The sequence below is a fragment of the Mirounga leonina genome, unplaced genomic scaffold, assembly GCF_011800145.1.
Source record: "Mirounga leonina isolate KUSES-001 unplaced genomic scaffold, KU_Mleo_1.0 Mir_165, whole genome shotgun sequence".
NCBI lineage: Eukaryota > Metazoa > Chordata > Mammalia > Carnivora > Phocidae > Mirounga > Mirounga leonina.
The window spans coordinates 51,101,269-51,114,993 of NW_023270415.1; positions in this window are offsets into that span (position 1 = coordinate 51,101,269).

Consider the following 13,725-nt stretch of genomic DNA (forward strand, 5'->3'; position numbering starts at 1 on the left):
AGATTTTATTTATTTATTAGAGAGAGAGAGCATGAGTGGGATGGAGGGACAGAGGGAGAAGCAGACTCCTTGCTAAAAAGGGAGCCTGATGTGGGACTCGACCCCAGGACCCTGGGACATGACCCAAGCCAAAGGCAGATACCCAACCGACTGAGCCACCCAGGCACCACTATATTTGTGTTTTGATAGATATTACCAAATTTTCTTTCATATACTACACTTTGTACCCCAGCCAGTAATGTATTAAAGCATCTATAGCCCAGACTTTTCATAGAAGTGTTTCAGCAAACTTTTGAATTTTTGCCTAGGTAGCAGGGGAAAAATAGTACAATGGTTTTTTTTGAGCATTTGTTTTTTGAGCATTAAGTGAGACTGAACACTTTTTATATTTTATGTCTTTGTACTTTCTTATTAAATCTCTGTTCATCTTCTAAGTCTATTTTTTTTACTGGTCTATTAGTCTTCTATGACTTAATTTCTGAGTTCTTTTTATGTTAGGGAAACTAGCTACTGTCTGGATATGGACTGTTACAACATTTTAACCTATTTGTGATTCTTCTTTTGACTTTAATGTTTTGCTTGGTAGAAATTTTTTGCTCTCGTGTATCAAGTCTGTAAATCTTCTCTTTTTTTTTTTTTTACGATTTTATTTATTTGCGAGAGAGAGAATGAGAGACATAGAGCATGAGAGGGAGGAGGGTCAGAGGGAGAAGCAGACTCCCTGCTGAGCAGGAAGCCTGATGTGGGACTCGATCCCGGGACTCCAGGATCATGACCTGAGCCGAAGGCAGTCACTTAACCAACTGAGCCACCCAGGCACCCGTAAATCTTCTCTTTTAAGGCATCCGGACTTTGAGTCTCATTTTGAAATTTATTTACCACCCCAAGGATATCAGTTAGTTAATTCAGAGTACATATATGGCTTCATTTTTTAATATGTAAATGATTAATCCATTTGGAACTTGTTCTGGTATATAATGTGAAGTATGGGTTCAATTTTTATTTTTAGAAGACTATCCAATTGTGCCAACATGATTTATGAGGTGAAGCATCATTTCCCCCTTAATCTGAGATGCCATTTTTATTATATACTGACCTGTATATATTTTGATTTATATTATGAATTTTTGTTCTGTTTTTTTTTGTGTGTGTCACATTGTATTAAACATGGAGAGTTTATTATGTTTTAATATATGATATGACTAGTTTCTCTCATTGCCCTTTTCCAGACTTTTATTATCTATTCATGTTTGTTTATCTTTCAATATAAATTTAGAATTAACTTGTCTGGTTAAAAAACTTTGTAAATTTATTGAGATCACATATTTTTATTGGGAGCTCATTTTTATTATATTGATTGCAGTTTATCTAAATGTTCTTTTGTATCATTCAGAAATGGTTTAAAGTTATTCATATAGGTCTTCAACATTTTTTAAGTTTGTTTCTAGACATTTTAATCTTTTCTGTTGCTATTGCATATGATTCTTTTTTCAATTAGATCTACTGGTTTATACTAATGATTTTTAATATCATTATCAAAATCATACTAATCATATATTTAAATCATACTTTTTTCTGTTAATATTTCTATTTTAATCCTTTTATTTTTTTCTATGCACATATACATATCTTTCTACTTACTTAGAATTTTATGTATTTACAATTTTAAGTCTGTCTTTTTTCAAGGATTTTATTTACTTGAGAGAGAGAGAGTGTAAGAGCCCATGAGCAGGGGGAGAGCAGAGGGAGGGGGAGAGGGAGAAGAAGGCTCCCCACTGAGCAAGGAGCCTGACACAGGGCTCAATCCCAGGGCCCTGGGATCATGACTTGAGCCAAAGGCAGACGTTTAACGACTGAGCTACCCAGGTGCCCCTTTAAGTCTGTCTTTTTATAGTTAACCTTATGTTTTGAGTATTGCCTCTAGTTAAATACTCTTTGAAAAATGCTTTTCAAATATTTACATAATATTCTGTCATAAATATTTTTAAACATTAGTTTAGTGAGACATGTTTCCATCTTTTCCTTTTCCAAATAATGCTATAATCTACTTCTTTGTATCAAATTTCTTGTATGCATTTCTGATTCTTCTTTAGGATAAATTCCCCAAGAAGAAATTATAAATGGGTTAAAAGTACCATATTCTAAAAGTCTTTGATATATATTGCCAGATGTATTTGTGAAAAGGTGATCTAGTTTGTAGTTTTATTAGCTAGAAATAAAAGTTTTCAGAAACATCAAGATGTATGACATTAGTTGAAATTTGAGTGGAAAATAATATTGAGCACTTTCTATCTGCCAGACACTGTGCTAAATGCTTTTCATAGAATAACCCATTTAATTCTCCCCTATAATCATATGAAACAAACAATTTTATTATCCCCATTTTATACTGAGGCACTGAGATTAAATCACTTCCCCAGGCCACGTATTTAGTTAAGGGCAGAGCTGGGTATTCTAGCCTCAGAGCTGGCCTCTAACTGCTCTCCTGTGTTGCTTTTGTGTAAGACTTGCCAATCTTTTTATGTCACGGTATCCATCAAAAATTGAGTATTTCTGTAGCACCCTGGGATAAATGTGAGAGGCTGCCTGAGCCCGGAGGCTGTTTGTCCAGAACAGTAACTGGCAGGCATCTGCATATAACCAGGTCTCCACCTGACCTTTTTGAGAGCTGAGGGAATTAATAATTGATATATCTAAAATCTATTATTAGTGCACTGCTTAGGAAGCTCTGCTTTATGGTAGTATAAAAATCCTTTGAAACTGCAAGTTAAGCAGGAGGGGAAGAATGAAGGGGGGGAAATCGGAGGGGTAGACAAACCATGAGAGACGATGGACTCTGAAAAACAAACTGAGGGTTCTAGAGGGGAGGGGGGTGGGAGGATGGGTTAGCCTGGTGATGGGTATTGAGGAGGGCACGTTCTGCATGGAGCACTGGGTGTTATGCGCAAACAATGAATCATGGAACACTACGTCAAAAACTAATGATGTAATGTATGGGTGGGGATTAACAAGAATAAAAAAATTTAAAAAAAAACAATAAAAAAACTGCAAGTTAATAGTAGTGATGACATATATAAGTTTGCTAACACCTTCAGGTCGGCTATATATTATAGTTGAAACTGTTCTTCTTTTAATTGAAGTCTAGTTGACATACAATATTATATTAATTTCAGGTGTACAACACAGTGATTCGACATTTATATATATTACCAGGTGATCCCATGTTAAGTCCAGTTACCATCTGTCACCATACAAAAGTATGACTATATGATTGATGATATTCCCTATACTGTACTTTTCATCCCTGTGATTTATTTATTTCATACTGGGAATTTTGTACCTCTTAATCTCCTTTACCTATTTTGCTCATCTCCCTACCTACTTCCCCTCTGTATTTATGAGTCTGTTTCTGTTTTGTTAATTTGTTTTGTTTTTTAGATTTTACACATAAGTGAAATCCCACAGTATTTGTCTTTCTCTGTCTGACTTATTTCACTTAGCATAATACCCTCTAGGTCAATCCATGCTTGCTTAAAAATGGCAAGATTTCATTCTTTTTTATGGCTGAGTAATATTCCATTATAGATATAAATAAACATATATATGCGCCACATATTCTTTATCCATTCATCTACAGATGGACACTTAGGTTGCTTCCACATCTAAGCTATTATAAATCATGCTGCAATGAATATAGGCTGCATGTATCTTTTCAAGTTAGTGGTTTTATTTTCTTCAGATAAATATCCAAATGTGGTGTTGATAGATCATATGGTTGTTCTATTTTTAATTTTTTGAGGAGCCTCCATACTGTTTTTCATAGTGGCTGCAATTCCCACCAATAGCGCATAAGAGTTCTCCCCTCACATCCTCACCAACGCTTTCTGTCTCTTGTCTTTTTGGTACTAGCCATTCTGACAGGTGTGAGGTGATAGCTCACTGTCATTTTGATTTGCATTTCGCCAATGATTAGTGATGTTGAGCATCTTCTCCTGTGTCTGTTGGAAAAATATCTATTCAGGTCTTCTGTGCGTATTTTTAATCAGATTGCTTGTTTATTATTTGGTGTTGAGTTGTAGGAGCTCTTTATGTATTTTGGATATTAATCTCTTTTCAGAGCTATCATTTGCAAAAATCTTCTACTCTTTGGTAGGTTTCCATTTTGGCTTACTGATGGTTTCCTTCACTGTGCAAAAGCTTTTGAGTTTGATGTAGTCCCAGTTGTTCATTTTTGCTTTCATTTCCCTTGCCTGAGAAGACAGTGCCAAAAAATAGAAATTCTAAGACTGATGTACATGAGTTTACTGCTTCCGTTTTCTTTTAGGGGTTTTATAGTTTTAGGTCTTACATTTAGGTCTTTGGGTTTATTTTTGTAGATGGTATAAGAAAGTGGCTCAGGTTCATTCTTTTGTATGTGGCTGTTCAGTTTTCTCAACACCATTTATGAAGAGACTTGTCTTTTCACCACTGTATATTCTTGCCTCTTTTGCTATAGAGTAATTGAACAAATAAGCATGGGTCTATTTCTCTCTCTCTTGCTCACTCTCTTTCAAATAAATAAGTAAAATCTTTTAAAAAATAAAGTTTATTTATTTGAGAGAGAGAAGGAGAGAGAAAGAGAGCAAGCATGGGGGGAGGCAGTGGGAGAGGGAGAGAGAATCCCAAGCAGACTCTGCGCTGAGCATGGAGCTGGATACAGGGATCAACCTCATGGCCCTGAGATCACAACCTGGTCCAAAACCAAGAGTCGGCCACTCAACTGACTGCACCACTCAGGCACCCCTATTAATTCTATTTTTGAGGTCAGAAAACTGAAGCTGATATAATACTTAGTTCCTATTTACACAGTTAAAAGGATACAAAGCCTCCCTTCAAGGCCAGCCCTTCTGACTAATTTTTGCCTTCATTCTTCTAAACTTGATTTTATATCCACCCAATTTTTCAACAGCCTTTAAAATAAAAAAAAAATCAATTAGGCTACGTTGCAACCTTTGCAGAAGAGTATTTGCAGATAGGTGGTACAATTCAGTACAACCTGCTACAAATTTACTTAAGAAAAGATATCCCACAGAAATACTTGCTAACTTATTCCTCAACCAGAAATAAAGGCTTATTGCAATCAATGTTTCATTACAAAAATAAGTATAAGCAATATGTAGTTTAGAGCAGATACTCTTGGAAACAAGGTTTGTAGCATGGATTTGACATATCAATCTATTTAAGTTTTTAGACTGACATAAAAAATTGATTCCAGCAGGGGAAAACATTATGAAATATCTCTTGTAAGTATAATGAAATGACCATTTATGCTTCACAATTAGTGCCAGGCAATTTCCAATCCTGTATTCAGGAGCACTGAGCACAGGATAGAGTACACTGCTCCCTCAGTCTTGTGAACCTGAACTTGCCAAAACCTTGAGTATCATTGTTATGGACTTAATTCAGGAGGCTGAAAACTCCACAGAGAGTCTAGATTATCTCTCCCTTACTTACCTGTCCAGCTTTCCTGTAGGCTTTGTGTGTTCACTAACCTTCAATCCCTGTGGATGGCTTTTCAGTTCCATGAACATATTAAATTTTACTTGCCACAGGACCTTTGTCTTTACTGTCTTTTTTTCCTCTGGTGTAATCTTTTCAAAGATCTCCATGTGACTGGCTCTTTGATTATTCAGCTCTCAGTTCAGATGTCACCTTCTCAGAAATGTCTTCTCTGACCACACAGATTATTGTCCCAAATGAAAGTTCAGTGACAATGACCTACAGTAGGCATTGTACTTCTGGGTGTATTTAAGTTCAAGGTACATGGAGTTTTGACTAGAAGGTAGAGGATATGAAAATCCCTGATTTTGTAATGTGTTTGGAATGAGAAAGATTTCCTGTTGAGAAGAATCTATTTTAGGCTTTAAAAGAAGTACTGAGTTCTTTTATGAAAATCAGTATCATAAAAACAGGATATTTTAAAACATGAGTTTAAAAGGCTTATATATAAAGGGAGAATAAATATATGTTTTAAAAAACTGCTTTTTATATTTATCATTATATTATAAATATTTCTTTCAAAATTTTTTTATTGTTATGTTAATCACCATACATTACATCATAAGTTTTTGATGTAGTGTTCCATGATTCATTGTGCATAACACCCAGTGCTCCATGCAGAACGTGCTCTCTTTAATACCCATCACCAGGCTAACCCATCCCCCCACCCCCCTCCCCTCTAGAACCCTCAGTTTGTTTCTCAGAGTCCATAGTCTCTCATGGTTCATCTCCCCCTCTGATTTCCCTCCTTCATTCTTCCTTTATCTTCTTCTTTTTTTTTTTTAAAGATATTATTTATTTATTTGAGAGAGAGAATGAGAGAGAGAGAGAGAGAGAAAGGGAGAAGCAGACTCCCTGCTGAGAAGGGAGCCCAATGCGGGACTCGATCCCGGGACTCCAGGATCATGACCTGAGCTGAAGGCAGTCACTTAACCAACTGAGCCACCCAGGCGCCCGCCCCCCCTTTTTTTTTTTAACATATATTGCATTATTTGTTTCAGAGGTACAGATCTGTGATTCAACAGTCTTACACAATTCACAGCGCTCACCATAGCACATACCCTCCCTAATGTCTATCACCCAGCCACCCCATCCCTCCCACACCACCCCCCACACCAGCAGCCCTCAGTTTGTTTCCTGAGATTAAGAATTCCTCATATCAGTGAGGTCATATGATACATGTCTTTCTCTGATTGACTTATTCACTCAGCATAACATCCTCCAGTTCCATCCACGTTATTGCAAATGGCAAGATCCCATTCCTTTTGATGGCTCATAATATTCCATTGTATATATATACCACTCTTCTTTATCCATTCATCTGTTGATGGACATCTTGGCTCTTTCCACAGTTTGGCTATTGTGGACATTGCTGCTATAAACATCGGGGTGCACGTACCCCTACATTTGTATCTTTGGGGTAAATACCCAGTAGTGCAATTGCTGGATCGTATGGTAGCTCTGTTTTCAACTTTTTGAGGAACCTCCATACTGTTTTCCAGAGTGGTTGCACCAGCTTGCATTCCCACCAACAGTGTAGGAGGGTTCCCCTTTCTCTGCATCCCCACCAACATCTGTCGTTTCCTTACTTGTTAATTTTAGCCATTCTGACTGGTGTGAGGTGGTATCTCATTGAGGTTTTGATTTGGATTTCCCTGATGCCAAGCGATGTTGAACACTTTTGCATGTGTCTGTTGGCCATTTGGATGTCTTCTTTGGAAAAATGACTGTTCATGTCTTCTGCCCATTTCTTGATTGGATCATTTATTCTTTGGGTGTTGAGTTTGAGAAGTTCTTTATAGATTTTGGATACTAGCATTTTATCTGATATGTCATTTGCAAATATCTTCTCCCATTCTGTCGGTTGTCTTTTCGTTTTGTTGCCTCTTTCTTTTGCTGTGCAAAAGCTTTTTATCATGATAAAGTCCCAATAGTTCATTTTTGCCCTTGCTTCCCTTGCCTTTGGTGATGTTTCTAGGAAGAAGTTGCTGCGGTTGAGGTCGAAGAGGTTGCTGCCTGTGTTCTCCTTTAGGATTTTGATGGATTCCTGTCTCACATTGAGGTCTTTCAACCATTTTGAGTCTATTTTTGTGTGTGGTGTAAGAAAATGGTCCAGTTTCATTCTTCTCCATGTGGCTATCCAATTTTCCCAACACCAATTTCTTCAACACTTGTTGAAGAGACTCTTTTTTCCATTGGACATTCTTTCCTGCTTTGTCAAAGATTAGTTGACCATAGAGTTGAGGGTCCATTTCTGGGCTCTCTATTCTGTTCCATTGATCTATGTGTCTGTTTCTGTGCCAGGACCATACTGTCTTGATGATGATAGCTTTGTAATAGAGCTGGGAAGTCTGGAATTGTGATGCCGCCAGCTTTGCTTTTCTTTTTCAACATTCCTCTAGCTATTCGGGGTCTTTTCTGGTTCCATACAAATTTTAGGATTATTTGTTCCATTTCCTTGAAAAAAGTGGATGGTATTTTGATGGGGATTGCATTGAATGTGTAGATTGCTCTAGGTAGCATTGACATCTTCACAATATTTGTTCTTCCAATCCATGAGCATGGAACGTTTTTCCATTTCTTTGTGTCTTCCTCAATTTCTTTCATGAGTATTTTATAGTTTTCTGAGTACAGATCCTTTGCCTCTTTGGTTAGATTTCTTCCTAGGTATCTTATGGTTTTGGGTGCAATTGTAAATGGGATCGACTCCTTAATTTCTCTTTCTTCTGTCTTGTTGTTGATGTATAGGAGTGCCACTGATTTCTGTGCATTGATTTTATATCCTGCCAGTTTACTGAATTCCTGTATGAGTTCTAGCAGTTTTGGGGTGGAGTCTTTGGGGTTTTCCACATAAAGTATCATATCATCTGCAAAGAGTGAGAGTTTGACTTCTTCTTTGCCGATTTGGATGCCTTTTATTTCTTTTTGTTGTCTGATTGCTGTGGCTAGGACTTCTAATACTATGTTGAATAGCAGTGGTGATAGTGGACATCCCTGCCGTATTCCTGACCTTAGGGGGAAAGCTCTGTTTTTCCCCATTGAGGATGACATTCGCTGTAGGTTTTTTGTAGATGGCTTTTATGATATTGAGGTATGTACCCTCTATCCCTATACTCTGAAGAGTTTTGATCAAGAAGGGATGCTCTACTTTGTCAAATGCTTTTTCTGCATCTATTGAGAGGGTCATATGATTCTTGTTCTTTCTTTTGCTAATGTATTGTATCACGTTGATTGATTTGCAGATGTTGAACCAAACTTGCAGCCCAGGGATAAATCCCACTTAGTTGTGGTGAATAATCCTTTTAATGTACTGTTGGGTCCTATTGGCTAGTATTTTGGTGAGAATTTTTGCATCCGTGTTCATCAAAGATATTGGTCTGTAATTTTCCTTTTTGATGGGGTCTTTGTCTGGTTTGGGGATCAAGGTAATGGTGGCCTCATAAAATGAGTTTGGAAGTTTTCCTTCCATTTCTATTTTTTGGAACAGTTTCAGAAGAATAGGTATTAATTCTTCTTGAAATGTTTGGTAGAATTCCCTTGGGAAGCCATCTGGCCCTGTGCTTTTGTTTGTTGGGAGATTTTTGATGACTGCTTCAATTTCCTTAGTGGTTATAGGTCTGTTCAGGTTTTCTATTTCTTCCTGGTTCAGTTTTGGTAGTTAGTATATCTGTAGGAATGCATCCATTTCTTCCAGGTTATCTAATTTGCTGGCATAGAGTTGCTCATAATATGTTCTTATAATTGTTTGTATTTCTTTGGTGTTGGTTGTGATCTCTCCTCTTCCATTCATGATTTTGTTGATTTGGGTCATTTCTCTTTTCTTTTTGATAAGTCTGGCCAGGGGTTTATCAATCTTGTTAATTTTTTCAAAGAACCAGCTCCTACTTTCGTTGATCTGTTCTACTGTTCTTTTGGTTTCTATTTCATTGATTTCTGCTCTGATCTTTATTATTTCTCTTCTCCTGCTGGGTTTAGGCTTTATCTGCTGTTCTTTCTCCAGCTCCTTTAGGTGTAGGGTTAGGTTGTGTACTTGAGACCTTTCTTGTTTCTTGAGAAAGGCTTGTATTGCTATATACCTTCCTCTTAGGACTGCCTTTGCTGCATCCCAAAGATTTTGAACAGTTGTGTTTTCATTTTCTTTGGTTCCCATGAATTTTTTAAATTCTTCTTTAATTTCCTGGTTGACCCATTCATTCTTTAATAGGATGCTCTTTAGCCTCCATGTATTTGAGTTCTTTCCGACTTTCCTCTTGTGATTGAGTTCTAGTTTCAAAGCACTGTGGTCTGAAAATAGGCAGGGAATGATCCCAATCTTTTGGTACTGGTTGAAACCTGATTTGTGACCTAGGATGTTATCTATTCAGGAGAGTGTTCCATGGGCACTAGAGAAGAATGTGTATTCCATTGCTTTGGGATGGAATGTTTTGAATATGTCTGTGAAGTCCATTTGGTCCAGTGTGTCATTTAAAGTCTTTATTTCCTTGTTGATCTTTTGCTTAGATGATCTGTCCATTTCAGTGAGGGGGGTGTTAAAGTCCCCCACTATTATTATATAGTTTCAATGTGTTTCTTTGCTTTTGTTATTAATTGCCTTATATAATTGGCTGCTCTCATGTTAGGGGCATAGATATTTACAATTGTTAGATCTTCTTGTTGGATAGACCCTTTAAGTAGGATATCATCTCTTATTACAGTCTTTGGTTTAAAATCTAATTTGTTTGTTATAAGGATTGCTACCCCAGCTTTCTTTTGGTGTCCATTAGCATGGTAAATGGTTTCCACCCCCTCACTTTCAATCTGGGGGTATCTTTGGGTCTAAAATGAGTCTCTTGCAGACAGCATATTGATGGGTCTTGTTTTTTAATCCAATCTGATAGCCTGTGTCTTTTGATTGGGGCACTTAGCCCATTTACATTCAGGGTAACTATTGAAAGATATGAATTTAATGCCATTGTATTGCCTGTAAGGGGACTGTTACTGTATATTGTCTGTGTTCCTTTCTGGTCTATGTTGCTTTTAGACTCTCTCTTTGCTTAGAGGACCCCTTTCAATATTTCTTGTAGGACTGGTTTCATGTTTGCACATTCCTTTAGTTTTTGTTTGTCTTGGAAGCTTTTTATCTCTCCTCCTATTTTCAATGACAGCCTAGCTGGATATAGTATTCTTGGCTGCATATTTTTCTCATTTAGTGCTCTGAATATATCCTGCCAGTCCTTTCTGGCCTGCCAGGTCTCTGTGGATAGGTCTGTTGCCAATCTAATGTTTCTACCTTTGTAGGTTACAGATCTCTTCTCCCGAGCTGCTTTCAGGATTTTCTCTTTGTTTCTGAGACTCGTACGTTTTTCTATTAGATGTTGGGGTGTTGACCTCTTTTTATTGATTTTGAGAGGGGTTCTCTGTGCCTCCTGGATTTTGATGCCTGTTTCCTTCCCCAAATTAGGGAAGTTCTCTGCTATAATTTGCTCCATTATACCTTCTGCCCCTCTCTCTCTTTCTTCTTCTTCTGGGATCCCAATTCTAATGTTGTTTCATCTTATGGTATCGCTTATCTCTCAAATTCTGCCCTCGTGATCCAGTAGTTGTTTATCTCTCTTTTTCTCAGCTTCTTTATTTTCCATCATTTGGTCTTCTATATCATTGATTCTCTCTTCTGCCTCATTTATCCTAGCAGTTAGCACCCCCATTTTTTATTGCACCTCATTAATAGCCTTTTTGATTTCGACTTGGTTAGATTTTAGTTCTTTTATTTCTCTAGAAAGGGTTTCTCTAATAACTTCCATGCTTTTTTCAAGCCCAGCTAGTATCTTTAAAATTATGATTCTGAACTCTAGGTCCGACATAGTACTAATGTCCATACTGAGTAGGTCCCTGGCAGTCGGTACTACCTCTTGTTCTTTTTGTTGAGGTGATTTTTTCTATCTTGTCATTTTGTCCAGAGGAGAATAGATGAATGAGAGAACAAAATGCTAACAGGGTAACAACGTCCCCAGAAAATATACTCTAAACAAATCAGAAAAGACATGAAACTGGGGGGAAAGAAAGGGAAAGAAAGAAAAAAGGAGAAGAAAAAAAGAAAAGAAAAAGAAAAAGATAAAAACAAACAAAAACAGAACAAAACAAATAAAAAACAGAATATGATCAAATATGATCAGGCTGGTGCATAGATCAGTGCCACACACTAGATTTTGGGTGTATTTTGGTCTGTTAGAAGAAAGTGCCTCCCAAAATTTTAAAGAAAGAAAAACTTATATATGTACAAAAATAAGGGTTGATACGATGAAGGGATGGAATATGACTGTAAAGATGAATATTATTAAAAATTTTATAAAATGAATTGATAAGAAGTTGTTTGAAAAAAGAAAGAAGAGAATTTAAAAAAAAAGAAAAAGAAAAAAGGGAGAGAATGTGATCAGGCAGGAGACTAGAACAAAGCCATACACTAGGGATTTAGGGTATATTTTGATCTGTTAGAAGGAACTGTATCTCAAAATTTTAAAGAGAGAACAACTTATATATATATGCCAAAAATAAGGGTAACTACTATGAAGGGATAGAATATGACTCTAAAATTGAAAAATAAAAATGTTTTTTAAAAATGGGATTGATAAGATGTTGGTTGAAAAGGGAAAAAGAAAAATAAAAAAAAAATTAATTTTGAAAGACTAAAGAATCATGGTAAAAAAGCCATGAATTCTATGTGCAGTATTCCCCTAGCGCTGGTGTTCTGCAGTTCATTGATCGGTAAACTTGGTCTTGGCTGGCTGTTCTCGCTGATCTTCTGGGGAGGGGCCTGTTGCCGTGGTTCCCAAATGTCTTTGCCGGAGGCGGAATTGCCCCGCCCTTGCCCGTTCTGGGTTAAGTAATCTGCTTGTGTTTGCTCTCGGGAGCTTTTGTTCCCTGCAAGCTTTCCATGCAGCTTTGGAGGATGAGAGTGAAAATGGTGGCCTCCCAATCTCCGCCCCAGAGAAGCTGAGAACTTGGGGCCCCGCTCCTCAGTGCGCCCCCAGAGAAAAGCAGAGTCACTCCCGTCTTCCCAGTCTCTGGCTGGGCTGCACTCCGTGCTTACCCGGCCTGTGACCGAGCGTTTCTGTCTCATGCACCCAACTTGGTGTGGAGTCTCCAAATCCAGCCGATCCCTGTGGTGCGCTCCCACACCACTCCTCCCGGGGGAGGAAGGGAAGTCTCCCCGGATTGCTGCTTGTTGGGTCCCTGCTGGAGGAGCAGTGACCCGACTGTGCCGCGGATCATGGTTTATGGCAACCCCGAGCTGAGAGCCCGGGCCTCGGCTCCGTCTCTGCAGCCAGCTTCCCTGCTCTGATACCTGGGAGCTCTGCCGCACTCAGGCACCCCCGGTCTTTCTGTGACCCCGAGGGTCCTGAGACCACTCTGTCCCACGAGAGTTCCACCCCCGCTTAGCCACTGGAGCGATGTCCCTCAGCGGAGCCGACTTCTAAAAGTTCCGATTTTGTGCTCTGCGGCTCTATCACTTGCCGGTTGCAGCTGACGGAGGCCCCTCCCCCGCCGTCTATCCTCCTGAATATCGCCTCGGATTCACTTCTCCACACGTCCTACCTTCCAGTAAGTGGTCACTTTTCTGTTCAGAGAGTTGTTGCTATTCTTTTCTTCGATCTCCTGTTGAGTTTGTAGATGTTCAGAATGGTTTAATCCCCATCCAGCTGAATTCCTGAGACCAGACAAAATCCAGGTCTCCTACTCCTCTGCCATCTTGCTCCGCCAACCTATTACAAATATTTCTAAATTGATACTACATTGCATTGCTCATGTATTTTGAAGACTTACCTTGAAAATGCACTTAGCTCATCCAAAGAGATTTTGATGGGGACTTCAAAAGGCATCTTATTCATCCAAATATGATCCAGCCAGGCAAAAGATTATATCACATTTATATGTAATATTAGCTATGCTGCTAGAATATAAACCATATTATAAAGACTACACTTTCTTGTTTTGTCATTTAATAATTCTAGCATCACAAAAATTATTATGAAGTGCCCCAAAAGTATTATAGGCTCATCATTTATAATATTAGTATGGTCTTGTAATAGAAACATGAAATACAGAAAAGAATTAGGGACTAAAACAGCTTCATGTACAGAAATAAATACTAAATAACATTGGAGAGGAGGACATCATGTGAAGGTTCTAATTGTGTAAAGAATAAATTCC